Source organism: Bufo bufo, chromosome 2 (genome assembly GCF_905171765.1).
Source record: "Bufo bufo chromosome 2, aBufBuf1.1, whole genome shotgun sequence".
Classification (NCBI taxonomy): domain Eukaryota; kingdom Metazoa; phylum Chordata; class Amphibia; order Anura; family Bufonidae; genus Bufo; species Bufo bufo.
This window is the reverse complement of record NC_053390.1, coordinates 680,833,998-680,852,024: the sequence shown is the minus strand read 5'-3', so window position 1 is coordinate 680,852,024 and position 18,027 is coordinate 680,833,998.

Sequence of the window (18,027 nt, the reverse complement as noted above, 5' to 3'; positions counted from 1 at the left end):
AGCATCGGGGGGGCTGCCTGGGTAAAAACAAGGGTATGTCCGGGTTCAGCTCTGAACCCGGACAACCCCTTTAACTTGATACATAAGGTTTGGCATAGGTGCAGGGGCGTAACTATAGGGGAAGCGACTGCTTTGGGGCCCTGACCCAGAAGGGGCCCATCCAGGAAGAGGAGGACTAAAAGATTTTGTCGGGGCCCCCCTCAACAGTATTACACAATGAAATGATATACAGTGACAGTATAGACAGTGTAGAAAACTGATGGAACAGCTGCCGGGCCTGGTCTGAGAGAGCCATCTTTACCAGCCACAGGAATGGGGGCCGCATGAAAGGAAGGGGTTGCAAAAAAATTACTGGGGGAGGGGGACCCCATTCAAAAATTTGCTGTGGGGCCCAGTCATTTCTAGCTACGTCAGTGCATAGGTGTCGTGACTTGCTGTCGACACGAGGCTTCACTCCTCTATGAATGAATCCTCAGTTAACTGAAATATTTCGCCTGGAAGGGTTTTTGCCTTGGGAAAGGAGGGGTGTGAGGATTTTCTATCAGCTGCAAAGAGATGGCGTCTTTAAATCATTTGAGCAATTCAGAGATGAGTTTGCCCTCCCCCATACCGCCTTTTATCAATTTCTGCAGTTCCGACACGCATTCCGGGCTCTGGCAAGGTCAGTGTCGCTTAGGCTACTTTCACACTCGTGTTTGGTGCGGATCCATCATGGATCTGCACAGGCGGATCCGTTCAGATAATACAACCGTCTGCATCCGTTTGTATTATCTGTAACATAGCCAAAACGGATCCGTCTTGAGCACCAAAGTCTATGGAGGACGGGTCCGTTTTCTATTGCACCATACTGTGTCAGTGAAAACGGATCCGTCCCCATTGACTTACATTGTGTGTCAGGAAGGATCCATTTGGTTCAGTTTCGTCAGACGGACACCCAAACGCTGCAGGCAGAGCGGAATGGAGACTGAACTGATGCATTCTGAGCGGATCCTTTTCTATTCAGAATGCATTAGGGCTAAACTGATCCGTTTTGGACCGCTTGTGAGATCCCTGAACGGATCTCACAAACGGAAACCAAAACGCCAGTGTGAAAGTAGCCTAACATGCACAACAGTCCCATTGCGACAACAGATTCTCAGTGGTGACTCCTCGAGCGGACTAATATCATCCCTATATAGGAACCTGTGTGAGATCTGTGAAACACGATTCCTTAGTGGTCAAACAAATATGGGAGGGGGAGGTCGGCTCCATCTCAGAGGAACAATGGAGAGCAGCGCTGGCACGGACCCCTCAGTTATCACTGTGTAAGACCAGCGAATGTCCCAATTGTTTCTTATCGGACTCCATCCTTTCTGTTCAAGATCGGGGTTAGGAACGATGCCTCCTGCCCCAGATGTGGGGAGAGTCCACGTCCCTGATACACGCGTTCTGGGAGTGTGCGGAGCTTAGGACTTCTTGGACAGGCGTGCTCACTTGTATTAGACGCATATCATATCGCGGTCCTGCCTGGTCCAAGGACATGTGTGCTGGGAATATCACGTCTGGGAGTGCAGGAAACTAAGTGCTAAATACTGGCTTAGGCCCCAGCCCCCATCTAGTGCTGAATTTGTGACCAGAATGTATATACTAAAAGGCAATGCTTGGCCAAGTATACCAAAACCTGGGACAAATGGGTAGCGTCTAGGACCACGGTAATCTAGTCTGACATATGGATCTTTTGGATGAGGTGGGAGGAGTGACCTCAGAGATGTGATTTTAGAACAGGGGTGGGGAAGGCAAGAAGGTTCTAGATCAGGCATCCTCAAACTGCGGCCCTCCAACTGTTGTAAAACTACAACTCCCACAATGCCCTGCTGTAGGCTGATACCTGTAGGCTGTTCGGGCATGCTGGGAGTTGTAGTTTTGCAACAGCTGGAGGGCCGCAGGGTGAGGATGCCTGTGCTAGATGAATGGTTTATACAGGACGGCATGGGACTTGGCAATATTCTTCTCGGAGCTCCATCGTATTATACCTGACTTGGCGGGTGGTGCCCGTCTCATCGCTGGTTGGGGAATCGTTAAAGCAATGTTAGTATGTACTGCAGATGAAGGGGTATTTTCCTAAGTTATGTAATTTGGGTATCAAAAGCTGGATGTGATACATGATAAATGTCCACTAAGAATGTATGCACCCATCCATGTATTCTCTGATGGGATGTTTTTTCTCTTCTTTTGTTTATGTTCATTGGGAAAAAGCTGTTATTAACCACTTAAGGACCACAGGTTTATACCCCCCTAAAGACCAGGCCCTTTTTTACAAATCGGCACTACACTACTTTCACCGTTTATTGCTCGGTCATGCAACTTACCACCCAAATGAATTTTACCTCCTTTTCTTCTCACTAATAGAGCTTTCATTTGGTGGTATTTCATTGCTGCTGACATTTTTACTTTATTTGTTATTAATCGAAATTTAACGATTTTTTTGCAAAAAAATGACATTTTTCACTTTCAGTTGTAAAATTTTGCAAAAAAAACGAGATCCATATAGAAATTTTGCTCTAAATTTATAGTTCTACATGTCTTTGATAAAAAAAAAATGTTTGGGTAAAAAAAAAATGGTTTGGGTAAAAGTTATAGCGTTTACAAACTATGGTACAAAAATGTGAATTTCCGCTTTTTGAAGCAGCTCTGACTTTCTGAGCACCTGTCATGTTTCCTGAGGTTCTACAATGGCCAGACAGTACAAACACCCCACAAATGACCCCATTTCGGAAAGTACACACCCTAAGGTATTCGCTGATGGGCATAGTGAGTTCATAGAACTTTTTATTTTTTGTCACAAGTTAGCGGAAAATGATGATTTTTTTTTATTTTTATTTTTTTCTTACAAAGTCTCATATTCCACTAACTTGTGACAAAAAATAAAAACTTCTATGAACTCACTATGCCCATCACGAAATACCTTGGGGTCTCTTCTTTCCAAAATGGGGTCACTTGTGGGGTAGTTATACTGCCCTGGCATTCTAGGGGCCCAAATGTGTGGTAAGGAGTTTGAAATCAAATTCTGTAAAAAATGACGAGTGAAATCCGAAAGGTGCTCTTTGGAATGTGGGCCCCTTTGCCCACCTAGGCTGCAAAAAAGTGTCACACATCTGGTATCTACGTACTCAGGAGAAGTTGAGGAATGTGTTTTGGGGTGTCATTTTACATATACCCATGCTGGGTGAGATAAATATTTTGGTCAAATGCCAACTTTGTATAAAAAAATGGGAAAAGTTGTCTTTTGCCAAGATATTTCTCTCACCCAGCATGGGTATATGTAAAATGACACCCCAAAACACATTCCCCACCTTCTCCTGAGTACGGCAATACCAGATGTGTGACACTTTTTTGCAGCCTAGGTGGGCAAAGGGGCCCATATTCCAAAGAGCACCTTTCGGATTTCACAGGTCATTTTTTACAGAATTTGATTTCAAACTCCTTACCACACATTCGGGCCCCTAGAATGCCAGGGCAGTATAACTACCCCACAAGTGACCCCATTTTGGAAAGAAGACACCCCAAGGTATTCCGTGAGGGGCATGGCAAGTTCCTAGAATTTTTTATTTTTTGTCACAAGTTAGTGGAATATGAGACTTTGTATGAAAAAAAAAAAAAAAAAAAAAATCAGCATTTTCCACTAACTTGTGACAAAAAATAAAAAATTCTAGGAACTTGCCATGCCCCTCACGGAACACCTTGGGGTGTCTTCTTTCCAAAATGGGGTCACTTGTGGGGTAGTTATACTGCCCTGGCATTTTCCAGGGGCCCTAATGTGTGGTAAGTAGGTAAATGACCTGTGAAATCCTAAAGGTGCTCTTTGGAATATGGGCCCCTTTGCCCACCTAGGCTGCAAAAAAGTGTCACACATGTGGTATCGCCGTATTCAGGAGAAGTTGGGGAATGTGTTTTGGGGTGTCATTTTACATATACCCTTGCTGGGTGAGAGAAATATCTTGGCAAAAGACAACTTTTCCCATTTTTTTATACAAAGTTGGCATTTGACCAAGATATTTCTCTCACCCAGCATGGGTATATGTAAAATGACACCCCAAAACACATTCCCCAACTTCTCCTGAGTACGGCGATACCAGATGTGTGACACTTTATTGCAGCCTAGATGCGCAAAGGTGCCCAAATTCCTTTTAGGAGGGCATTTTTAGACATTTGGATACCAGACTTCTTCTCACGCTTTGGGGCCCCTAGAATGCCAGGGCAGTATAAATAACCCACATGTGACCCCATTTTGGAAAGAAGACACCCCAAGGTATTCAATGAGGGGCATGGCGAGTTCATAGAAATTTTTTTTTTTTTGGCACAAGTTAGCGGAAATTGATATTTTTAATTTTTTTCTCACAAAGTCTCCCGTTCCGCTAACTTGGGACAAAAATTTCAATCTTTCATGGACTCAATATGCCCCTCACGGAATACCTGGGGGTGTCTTCTTTCCGAAATGGGGTCACATGTGGGGTATTTATACTGCCCTGGCATTCTAGGGGCCCTAAAGCGTGAGAAGAAGTCTGGAATATAAATGTCTAAAAATTTTTACGCATTTGGTTTCCGTGAGGGGTATGGTGAGTTCATGTGAGATTTTATTTTTTGACACAAGTTAGTGGAATATGAGACTTTGTAAGAAAAAAATAATAATAATTCCGCTAACTTGGGCCAAAAAAATGTCTGAATGGAGCCTTACAGAGGGGTGATCAATGACAGGGGGGGTGATCAATGACAGGGGGGGTGATCAGGGAGTCTATATGGGGTGATAACCACAGTCATTGATCACGCCCGTGTAAGGCTTCATTCAGACGTCCGTATGCGTTTTGCGGATCCGATCCATCTATCAGTGCATCCGTAAAAATCATGCGGACATCTGAATGGAGCTTTACAGGGGGGTAATCAATGACAGGGGGGTGATCAGGGAGTCTATATGGGGTGATCACCACAGTCATTGATCATGCCCCTGTAAGGCTTCATTCAGACGTCCGGATGCGTTTTGCGGATCCGATCCATCTATCAGTGGATCCGTAAAAATCATGCGGACGTCTGAATGGAGCTTTACAGGGGGGTAATCAATGACAGGGGGGTAATCAATGACAGGGGGGTGATCAGGGAGTCTATATGGGGTGATCACCACAGTCATTGATCACGCCCCTGTAAGGCTTCATTCAGACGTCCGGATGCGTTTTGCGGATCCGATCCATCTATCAGTGGATCCGTAAAAATCATGCGGACATCTGAATGGAGCTTTACAGGGGGGTGATCAATGACAGGGGTGTAATCAATGACAGGGGGGTGATCAGGGAGTCTATATGGGGTGATAACCACAGTCATTGATCACGCCCCTGTAAGGCTTCATTCAGACGTCCGGATGCGTTTTGCGGATCCGATCCATCTATCAGTGCATCCGTAAAAATCATGCGGACATCTGAATGGAGCTTTACAGGGGGGTAATCAATGACAGGGGGGTGATCACCACAGTCATTGATCATGCCCCTGTAAGGCTTCATTCAGACGTCCGGATGCGTTTTGCGGATCCGATCCATCTATCAGTGCATCCGTAAAAATCATGCGGACATCTGAATGGAGCTTTACAGGGGGGTAATCAATGACAGGGGGGTGATCAGGGAGTCTATATGGGGTGATCACCACAGTCATTGATCATGCCCCTGTAAGGCTTCATTCAGACGTCCGGATGCGTTTTGCGGATCCGATCCATCTATCAGTGGATCCGTAAAAATCATGCGGACGTCTGAATAGAGCTTTACAGGGGGGTAATCAATGACAGGGGGGTAATCAATGACAGGGGGGTGATCAGGGAGTCTATATGGGGTGATCACCACAGTCATTGATCACGCCCCTGTAAGGCTTCATTCAGACGTCCGGATGCGTTTTGCGGATCCGATCCATCTATCAGTGGATCCGTAAAAATCATGCGGACGTCTGAATGGAGCTTTACAGGGGGGTAATCAATGACAGGGGGGTAATCAATGACAGGGGGGTGATCAGGGAGTCTATATGGGGTGATCAGGGGTGATCAGGGGCTAATAAGGGGTTAATAAGTGACGGGGGGGGGTGTAGTGTAGTGTAGTGGTGCTTGGTGCTACTTTACTGAGCTACCTGTGTCCTCTGGTGGTCGATCCAAACAAAGGGGACCACCAGAGGACCAGGTAGCAGGTATATTAGACGCTGTTATCAAAACAGCGTCTAATATACCTGTTAGGGGTTAAAAAAAACACATCTCCAGCCTGCCAGCGAACGATCGCCGCTGGCAGGCTGGAGATCAACTCTCTTACCTTCCGTTCCTGTGAGCGCGCGCGCCTGTGTGCGCGCGTTCACAGGAAGTCTCGGCTCACGCGAGATGACGCCTATTGGCGTTAGCGTAGCCTGGGGGAGCCGCCGCAATGACGCCTTTCGGCGTTAGCGTGGCGGCAAGCGGTTAAAAATCTGATTTAAAAAAAAAAAAAAAAAAGGGAAAATGAATCCAGTTTGTAACGGAAGCAATATGGACAATCACAATACATTAGTAAGTGCCTTGTATTAACTTCCTCTACATCAGGGATGCTCAACCTGCGGCCCTCCAGCTGTTATAAAACTACAACTCCCACCATGCCCTTCTGTAGGCTGATAGCTGTAGGCTCTCCGGGAATGATGGGAGTTGTAGTTTTGCAACAGCTGGAGGGCCGCAGGTTGAGCATGCCTGCTCTACATGTTAGATGCCACTTACTGAAGTGAGAGGACCTCTTTAATAGTAGGTCCCTTTACACAGGCAGATGATGGCCCATAACGAGCACCAATCAATAATACAGAAAGTGGATTGGTGCTCATTTACTTTTATTTTTACGACTATTTGCTTACACCCTTCCTATAGATTACGAGGGGAGTCCAGAAGACCCCTTTATACAGGCCGATTATATGATAGCTGCTCCATGTAAGGGCTGTTTTAGACGAGCGTGTCCTTTGCAGGAATCACACTCCTTGAGCGTGATCCTCCGTTCTGGACACTGCTCGTCTGATTTATAATGCTGTGTGCCTCTGCCCGATGTTCTTGCTTCAGAATCATAGTGACAGCTTTATGTCAGTGTGATCCTGCAGAAGGAAGGTCAGGCGGAGGCACACAGCATTATTAGGCTTCTTACACACGGCCATTGTGCTTCCAATCCGAGCTTCCGTTCCGCAAAAAAATAGAACTTGTTCTATCTTTTTGCGGAACGGACGGATCACGGACCCATCTGGATCCGTTCTGGCCGCCGCACGCACGTTGCCTGTGCATTTGGGGACCGCAAATTGCAGTCCCCAATGAACGGAACCACAACAGCCGTGTGCAAGAGGCCTAAATGAGTATAAGGGCGTGTGCTCCTGCAAGACGAGCAGTATCCAGAACTGAGGATCATGCTCACACACGGAGTGTGAATCCCGCTCTTGAAACACAAGTTCGCTCATCCCTAGTCACGACTCCTGTGGGCGCACGCAACACGTGCTACTAAAGTCTGTCTGTACACTCCCCAGCCTAAGTCTCCCCCATGGAGCCCAGTCCCGCAGCCTCACGCGCACTCACGCGGAGCCCAGTCACGCGGAGCCCAGTCCCGCAGCCTCACGCGCACTCACGCGGAGCCCAGTCACGCGGAGCCCAGTCCCGCAGCCTCACGCGCACTCACGCGGAGCCCAGTCCCGCAGCCTCACGCGCACTCACGCGGAGCCCGGTCCCGCGCACTCACGCGGAGCCCGGTCCCGCGCACTCACGCGGAGCCCGGTCCCGCGCACTCACGCGGAGCCCGGTCCCGCGCACTCACGCGGAGCCCGGTCCCGCGCACTCACGCGGAGCCCGGTCCCGCGCACTCACGCGGAGCCCGGTCCCGCGCACTCACGCGGAGCCCGGTCCCGCGCACTCACGCGGAGCCCGGTCCCGCGCACTCACGCGGAGCCCGGTCTCTCTGGCCAGAGCCTTTGTAAGTAGACATGGAGGCCGGTCATGGTCTCTGGCAGCTTTTAGTTAAAAAAGAAAGTTGTCCAAGTGTCTTCACAGGGAAGTGGCCGCACATGACTGGCCTGGCACAAGGTCCTCTAGCACTAGAGGCGCTCCTCAGCCCCTCTCCCGCTGTTATACGCCTGCTGTCAGCATCCAGTAGCGGACAGGCCGCTCCGTCACCTGAGGTCCGCTCTGTGGCTGCTGTCCAGGCCTCCTACCTGAGAGCGGTGTCCGGGGGCACTGCCTGCTCCCCCGGCTGCAGTATGCCGCATCCTCTCCCTCCTCCGCCTTGTACTGATGTGCAGGAGGTTGCAGACGGTGCGGTGCGTCAGATGGGGTCTGAGGGCATCTGTGGTCTGCGCTACCTGACGGAGGAGGAACTGCACATCCGGCCGCGCTTCCGGGCAGCTGCTGAAACTGTTGCTAGGGTGGATCGGGCGTTGCTAGGGAAGGCCTCATCCATCAGCTGGGCGCAGGGACGGACTGGGCACTGATGTCTCTATCCATCCAGGGCGAGGAGCTGTGCCCATCACTGCAACTACTTTTGTTATATGGCTCCAATAAATCATATATGAAAAATAAGGCATTTTATTAAGTGCTCATGCACTGGAAACGTAGTTTTTGTCCGCATTCAAAACACATTTTTTGCAGGTCAGATGTGGACCCATTCACTTAAATGGGGCCGCATCATTATATTCGTGGAATCCGCAAAAAGACAGAACATGTCCTATTTTTCTCTGTTTTACCAGGACATTCCGCAAATCCGGTATCCGTGTTTTGTGAATCCATGCTACGATCGCGTGCATGAGCCCTAACTCTGATTATAAATGTCCCCTCCAGGTACCTAGAGCTCTGCGGTGGACCTCTCTGGCCTCATGGTAACGGACAAACTGTGTGGTCAGATCGCGTCGGTCTGGCCTGTACTTCCCCTACTACATGTTGGGGTACGTTCACACAATGGAGTTTTCCTTGGAAATCTGCTATGGAAACTATAGCAGAAAACCAAGGCTGACCCTTTCATTTCTGTCCCGATTCTGCACGCCACAGATTTGCCTGCAGATTTCTCCCATTCAGTAGGGATACGGACACAGCTACACGGCGACACTTCATATAATGTATGTAATGGTGTTGCAGTGTGACAGTCGCATAAAATCCAACACTGCTGATCTTATGTTACAAGTCGCGTGTCTTTTACTCCATTGAGTTCAATGTAAGTCGCGCAACATGTGACTCACCTGCAATGTGGCTATGTTTTCACAGCAAAATCTCAGCCCTATAGTACTTGCGCGACAGTCCCACGACAGTCACTATAGCCTTATCCACATGTGGACACCGGACACGCTGTGTTTTTTTTCCCCCACGAGGGACAAGTCAGTTTGCAAATCCTTGTGGAAATAATCTGTGTTTCTATGAACGGCAGCGCAGATTCCCACTTAAAGCAAAGGGAGGCGGATTCTGCACAGATTTTAGCACAGAGATCCACACGCAAAATCTGTCCTGTAAACAGGCCTGTAGCAAGAAGTAGGGGACAGATGGAAGAGCGTATGACAGTAGGACGGAGCACACATGTTGTAGATCCAAACAAATGGCAGGCAAAGAAAAAGAATCCAGCCCACCAGTGCTCCCAGGGACCCATGTCAGTGCACCGAAAGACTTGGAGGAACGTCGCAATATGGGAAGAAAAAAAAGAATATCCATAACCTTTATTCCAATTAATAAAAAAGCACCATTCACTGCAAAAGATGCTTACATGTTTCAGACCATCCGGTCCTTACGACTGGTGAGCCTGAAACAAGTGAGCATCTTTTGCACCGAATGCTGGGTCATGTGGATAATGCTGGATATTCCTTTTTCTTCCCAGAGCCAAACAAATACATGTGACCAGATTGGTTAGGACATGCAATGTCCGTGCATAGAGAAGGTCTCAGTCTTCAGCTAGGTCAATCAGTCTGCAAACAAGCACAGTGCACATATCTTTCTGCTCAGGGGTGTAAGAAAACTTATAGGCCCCTTTCACACGAGCGAGTATTCCGCGCGGGTGCAATGTGAACGCATAGCACCCGCACTGAATCCTGACCCATCATTTCAATGGGTCTGTGTACATGAGCGTTTTTTTTTTCACGCATCAGTTCTGCATTGCGTGAAAAACACAGCATGTTCTATATTCTGCGTTTTTTTCACGCAGCCCTGGCCCCATAGAAGTGAATGGGGCTTCAGTGAAAAACACATTGCATCCGGAAGCAAGTGCGGATGCAATGCATTTTTTAATGATGGTTGCTAAGAGATGTTGTTTGTAAACCTTCAGTTTTTTATAACGCGTGTGAAAAACGCATTACGCATTGCACCCGCACGGAAAATACACGCGCGGAAAAATTGTAATGCGTTTTGCACTCGCGTGAGAAAAATCGCAGCATGTTTGGTACCCACAGAAGTTCGGGCTTGGGATCGGTGTTCTGTAGATTGTATTATTTTCCCTTATAACATGGTTATAAGGGAAAATAATAGCATTCTGAATACAGAATGCATAGTACAATAGTGCTGCAGGGGTTAAAAAATAATTTAAAAAAATTTAACTCCCCTTAGTCCACTTGATCGCGCTGCCCGGCTTTTCGTCTGTCTCCTTTGTTGAACAGGACCTGTGGTGAGCATTCATTACAGGAACAGGACCTGTGGTGACATCACTCCGGTCATCACATGATCCATCACATGATCCATCACCATGGTAAAAGATCATGTGATGGATCATGTGATGACCGGAGTGACGTCACCACAGGTCCTGTTCCTGTAATGAATGCTCACCACAGGTCCTGTTCAACAAAGGAGACAGAGGAGAAGCCGAGCAGCGCGATCAAGTGGACTAAGGTGTGTTAAAAAAAAAATTAACCCCTCCAGCACTATTGTACTATGTATTCTGTATTTAGAATGCTATTGTTTTCCCTTATAACCATGTTATAAGGGGAAATAATAATGATCGGGTCTCCATCCCGATCGTCTCCTAGAAACCGTGCGTGAAAATCGTACCGCATCCGCACTTGCTTGCGGATGCTTGCGATTTTCACGCAACCCCATTCACTTCTATGGGGCCTGCGTTGCGTGAAAAACGCAGAATATAGAGCATGCTGCGATTTTCACGCAACGCACAAGTGATGCGTGAAAATCACCGCTCATGTGAACAGCCCCATAGAAATTAATGGGTCCAGATTCAGTGCGGGTGCAATGCGTTCACCTCCCGCATTGCACCCGCGCGGAATACTCGCCCGTGTGAACTCAGCCTTAAAAGGGGTGTCTGACTTCAGCAAGTGACATTTATCTTGTAGAGAAAGTTAATACAAGGCACTTACTAATGTATTGTGATTGTCCATATTGCCTCCTTTGCTGGCTGGATTCATTTTTCCATCACATTATACACTGCTCGTTTCCATGGTTATGACCACCCTACAATCCAACAGAGGTGGCCATGCTTGCATACTACAGAAAAAAGCACCAGCCTATGTGCAATCTCGCAGGCCCGGCCACAACAGAGGCTGGCCCTTTTCCTATAGTGTGCACGCACGGCCACTGCTGCTGGATTTAACTGGTGGTCTTAACCATAGAAACGAGCAGTGTACAGTCGTGGCCAAAAGTTTTGAGAATGACACAAATATTCGTTTTCACAAAGTTTGCTGCTAAACTGCTTTTAGATCTTTGTTTCAGTTGTTTCTGTGATGTAGTGAAATATAATTACACGCACTTCATACGTTTCAAAGGCTTTGATCGACAATTACATGACATTTATGCAAAGAGTCAGTATTTGCAGGGTTGGCCCTTCTTTTTCAGGACCTCTGCAATTCGACTGGGCATGCTCTCAATCAACTTCTGGGCCAATTCCTGACTGATAGCAACCCATTCTTTCATAATCACTTCTTGGAGTTTGTCAGAATTAGTGGGTTTTTGTTTGTCCACCCACCTCTTGAGGATTGACCACAAGTTCTCAATGGGATTAAGATCTGGGGAGTTTCCAGGCCATGGACCCAAAATGTCAACGTTTTGGTCCCCGAGCCACTTAGTTATCACTTTTGCCTTATGGCACGGTGCTCCATCGCGCTGGAAAATGCATTGTTCTCCACCAAACTGTTGTTGGATTGTTGGAAGAAGTTGCTGTTGGAGGGTGTTTTGGTACCATTCTTTATTCATGGCTGTGTTTTTGGGCAAAATTGTGAGTGAGCCCACTCCCTTGGATGAGAAGCAACCCCACATATGAATGGTCTCAGGATGCTTTACTGTTGGCACAGGACTGATGGTAGCGCTCACCTTTTCTTCTCCGGACAAGCCTTTTTCCAGATGCCCCAAACAATCGGAAAGAGGCTTCATCGGAGAATATGACTTTACCCCAGTCCTCAGCAGTCCATTCACCATACTTTCTGCAGAAGATCAATCTGTCCCTGATGTTTTTTTTTGGAGAGAAGTGGCTTCTTTGCTGCCCTTCTTGACACCAGGCCATCTTCCAAAAGTCTTCGCCTCACTGTGTGTGCAGATGCGCTCACACCTGCCTGCTGCCATTCCTGAGCAAGCTCTGCACTGGTGGCACTCCGATCCCGCAGCTGAATCCTCTTTAGGAGACGATCCTGGCACTTGCTGGACTTTCTTGGACGCCCTGAAGCCTTCTTAACAAGAATTGAACCTCTTTCCTTGAAGTTCTTGATGATCCTATAAATTGTTGATTGAGGTGCAATCTTAGTAGCCACAATATCCTTGCCTGTGAAGCCATTTTTATGCAACGCAATGATGGCTGCACGTGTTTCTTTGCAGGTCACCATGGTTAACAATGTCAAGTCTACCATTTTAACCCAATCAGCCTGACATAATGATCTCCAGCCTTGTGCTCGTCAACATTCTCACCTGAGTTAACAAGACGATTACTGAAATGATCTCAGCAGCTCCTTTAATGACAGCAATGAAATGCAGTGGAAAGGTTTTTTGGGGATTAAGTTAATTTTCATGGCAAAGAAGGACTATGCAATTCATCTGATCACTCTTCATAACATTCTGGAGTATATTCAAATTGCTATTATAAAAACTTAAGCAGCAACTTTTCCAATTTCCAATATTTATCTAATTCTCAAAACTTTTGGCCACGACTGTATAATGTGATGGAAAAATAATTCAAACCAGCAAAGGAGGCAACATGGACAATCACAATACATTAGTAAGTGCCTTGTATTAAAGGGGTTCTGTAGTTCTTTTTAACTGATGATCCATCATCAGCATCTGATCGGCGGGGGTCCGACAGCCAGGACCCCCGCCAATCAGGTGTTTGAGAAGGCAGCGGCACTCCAGGAGCTCAGCAGCCTTCTCACTGTTTGCCGCAGACCCTCTGACATCACGACTAGTATCACTGGCCTGGCCAGTATCACCCGCCCAGGCCAGTGATACTAGTCGTGACGTCACTGGGCCTAAGGAAAACGAGGCACTCCTTTAGCGCCGCTGCCTTCTTAGGCTACATTCACACTCGCGTTTGGTGCAAATCCGTCATGGATCTGCACAGACGGATCCGTTCAGATAATACAAACGTCTGCATCCGTTCAGAACGGATCCGTTAGTATTATCTTTAACATAGACAAGACGGATCCGTCTTGAACACCATTGAAAGTCAATGGGGGACAAATCCGTTTTCTATTGTGCCATTTGGCTCAGTTTCGTCAGACGGACACCAAAAATGCTGCAAGAAGGGTTATGGTGTCCGCCTCCAAAGCAGAATGGAGACTGAACGGAGGCAAACTGAGGCATTCTTAGCGGATCCTTTTCCATTCAGAATGTATTAGGGCAAAACTGATCCGTGTTGGACCGCTTCTGAGAGCCCTGAACGGATCTCAAAAACGGAAAGCCAAAACGCCAGTGTGAAAGTAGCCTTAAACAGCTGGTCCCGGGTGTCGGACCCTTGCCGATCAGATGCTGATCTATGCAGAGGATAGATCATCAGTTAAAAAAGAACTACAGAACTGCTTTAAAGGGTTTCTGTCATCAGAAATAACGTTATGTAGCTAAGGCTACTTTCACACTAGCGTTCTGCTGTCCGCTCGTGAGCTCCGTTTGAAGGGGCTCACGAGCGGAGCAGAACGCTTCCGTCCAGCCCTGATGCAGTCTGAATGGATGCGGATCCGCTCAGACTGCATCAGTCTGGCGGCGTTCAGCCTCCGCTCCGCTCGCCTCCGCACGGCCAGGCGGACAGCTGAACGCTGCTTGCAGCGTTCGGGTGTCCGCCTGGCCGTGCGGATCCGTCCAGACTTACAATGTAAGTCAATGGGAACGGATCCGCTTGAAGATGACACCATATGGCTCAATCTTCAAGCGGATCCGTCCCCCATTGACTTTACATTGAAAGTCTGAACGGATCCGCTCAGGCTACTTTCGCACTTAGAAATTTTTCTAAGTTATTAATGCAGACGGATCCGTACTGAACGGAGCCTCCGTCTGCATTAATATGATCGGATCCGTTCAGAACGGATCCGATCAAGCGCAAGTGTGAAAGTAGCCTAACTGACAGCGATGCGCTAATGTCAGCACTACATAACAGTGTGCTTTATATAAGCCTCTGCCTGCCGCCGTTTCCTCAAAATGAAGACTTTTATAATATGCTAATGAGCCTCTAGGTGCTAGTGTGGCGTTGCTGCAGCATCTAGAGACTCCGTCTTCTCACCCTTTGGCACGCCCATGTCTAGTTGATTGACGTCCTAGTTCGGCTCAGTGCCCCGTAAATCCTGCGCCTGTGCCGTCCCGTTTGGTATTCCGTGCCGGCGCAGTGAGTGAAGGACGCTCTCCTGCTGCCGGCTTCTTCACTGCGCCTGCGCCGAATACTAAAAAGGACGGCGCAGGCGCGGGATTTACGGGGCACTGAGGAGAACTGGCACGTCAATCAACTGGCGTACCAAAGGGTGAGAGAACGGAGCCTCTAGGTGCTGAAGCTACGCCCCACTAGCACCTAGAGGCTCATTAGCATATTATAAAAGTCTTTATTTTGAGGGAACGGCGGCAGGCAGGGAGTTATAAAGCATACTGTTAGGCCTTTTTCACATGGGCGTTGCAGGTGACGTGCAGGAAAAGATGCGGGTGCGTTGCGGGAAAATGCGCGATTTTTCCCCACGAGTGCAAAGCGTTTTAATGTGTTTTGCACGCGCGTAAGAAAAATCGGCATATTTGGTACCCAGACCCGAACCCGGACTTCTTCACAGAAGTTTGGGTTTGGGTTAGGTGTTGTGTAGATGTAATTAGTTTCCCTTATAACATGGTTATAAGAGAAAATAATAGCATTCTTAATACAGAATGTAAATTAGGGATGGAGGGGTTAAAAAAAAAATTTCCATAATTTTACTCACCTCATCCACTTGTTCGCGCAGCCCAGCTCGTCTTCTTTCTTCTTCTTTGAGGACCTGGGAGGAAAAGGACTTTTGGTGACGTCACTGCGCTCATCACATGGTCCATCACCATGGTGATGGATCATGTGATGAGCGCAGTGACGTCACCAAAGGTCCCTTTTTCCGAGGTCCTCAAAGAAGAAAGAAGACTGCGCGAACAAGTGGATAAGGCGAGTTTAATTTTATTTTATTTTTTAACGCCTCCATCACTATTTTACTAAGCATTCTGTATTAAGAATGCTATTATTTTCCATTATAATCATGTTATAAGGGAAAATAATAAAGATCGGGTCCCCATACTGATCGTCCCCTAGCAACCAGGCGTGAAAATCGCACCGCATCCGCACTTGCTTGCGATTTTCACGCAGCCCCGTTCACTTCTATGGAGCATGCTGCGATTTTCATGCAACGCACAAGTGATGCGTGAAAATCACAGCTCATGTACACAGCCCCATTGAAGTGCGGGTGCAATGCGTTCACCTCACGCATTGCACCCGCGCCGAAAAACTCGCCCGTGTGAAAGGGGCCTTATGTACTGCTGACATTAGCACATTGCTAATGTCAGTCAGCTACATAACGATTTTTCTGATGACAGAAACCCTTTAACTGCATGTACATGATAAATGCCATTCCCTGAAGGGAGACAACCCCCAGCAAACAGCTCAGTCACCACTCCATTCATGTGATTACTATGTAGCTCATGCTTGTTTTCTGTAATACTTTAAAAAAAATTATATAATAATAATAAAATGTATTTGAAAAATCTATGTAAATTGCTCCACCGGCTGAAGGATTCGTGCTGTGCTCAGGTCGCTGGGGAGAACGCCCAATTGTAAACCAACAAAGGAGGTGGCATCCAGCACCAGAATACGCTCCCAAAGCATTTCCAGTCAAGACTTGATTAAATCCTGATTAAAATAATCCAGCCTCTGAGGGATTTTAATCTGAATTTAATAAAGTCTTGAAGATATCTTTAACTGGAGTTGCTTTGGGAACGGATTCTAGTGCTGGATGCCACATCTTTTAGTGGGGGAGATTTATCAAAACTGCTGTAAAGTAGAACTGGCTTAGTTGCCCATAGCAACCAATCAGATTTTACATTTAATTTGGCAAAGGAGCTTTGGAAAATGAATAGTGGCATTTGATTGGTCGCTATTTTCCTGTACGTCAATCTTGATAATTCTCTTCAAGTATCTTATGGACGTTGCATGTCAGTGCCCCTTTTGTAACATGAAATACATATATGGGGTCATTTATCAAACTGGTGTAAAGTAGAACCGGCTTAGTTGCCCGTAAGCAGCCAATCAGATTCCACCTTTCATTTTTCAAAGGAGCTGTCAAAAATGAAAGGTGAAATCTCATTGGTTGCTATGGGTAACTAAGGCAGTTCTACTTTACACCAGTTTGATAAATGACCCCATGTATCTGTATGTTTGGGGCAGTTTCCATAGAGACACATGGACATATGGCTGCAAACAATAAATTGTTAGAATTTTTTAATCAAGTTGCTTCACTTTTAATACAGGGAATGACAGACCTTGGTATTAAACAAAGAGCACGGTGAGATTCCTTCTCTTCTGATGATTCCGACGCTTCTTCCCCCATCCAGATCTGTGGCTCCGTTGCACGTCTATTCTAATATGCAAATTAGATCTTTGGTGCAACGAGGGTGTGACCCTTGCATCTCATCACATCAAAGGCTCTGCCCTGTATTATAGATAGCACTGCCCACCAGCTGTTAGTGACAGGGCCAGCATGTGCCGTCACTTCAGGAAATGGCGTATTCCCCGTACAGCACTGGTGCTTGACAAGTCGGAAGTCTGTACAGTGGGGCCCTGTGAAGAACCAGGGCTATACGGCGAGTGTGCCAATTCCTGAAGCGATGGCACATCCATGTGAACACAGACGAGGTGAGATTATATCACCAGTCTGCAAAACAGGAAAAACACATTTATTACCACCAGGATCCAAACAATGGAAGATCATATATAGGAACTGGCGGCTTTATCTATTCTGGGTGTTTCGGTCCTTACAATGCCGCTGAGGAGAAAAAGCGCTTCCCATGCAAGTCGAATCACTTTTGTCTGCGATTGTGATCAGTGTTTCATTTTTTTCAGGATCAAGATTTCATCCGTTTTTCATGTAAATGACTGAAGGATAACATACAGACTCTTCTGGATGCCATGCGTGGCATTTATCAAAGACAGGCGTTTTACCCCAGAGGCGAGGAGCCATCGGCCCACCATGAAGTTTCCATGTAGGGTCTACGGCCATTCCGCTCCTGATTCTGACACTTTTCAGCGCAAAGAGAAGCCAAGATCCCCACGTCCTTCTGACGAGTGAAGGGAATGCCATTACAAGCTGGCATGCAATGAACAATGCTCAAGATTTCTCCCCCACTTGTAATGACGTTCATCGTCTTGAGGGTACTCTCACACTAGCGTTTTTGTTTTCCGGTATTGAGTTCCGTCCTAGGGGTCAATACCGGAAAAAAATGATCAGTTTTATCCTAATGCATTCTGAATGGAGAGCAATCTGTCCAGAATGCATCAGTTCAGTCCCTCTTACGTTTTTTAGACTGAGAAAATACCGCAGCATGCTGCAGTTTTCTCTCCGGCCAAAAATACTGAACACTTGCCAGACCCGGCA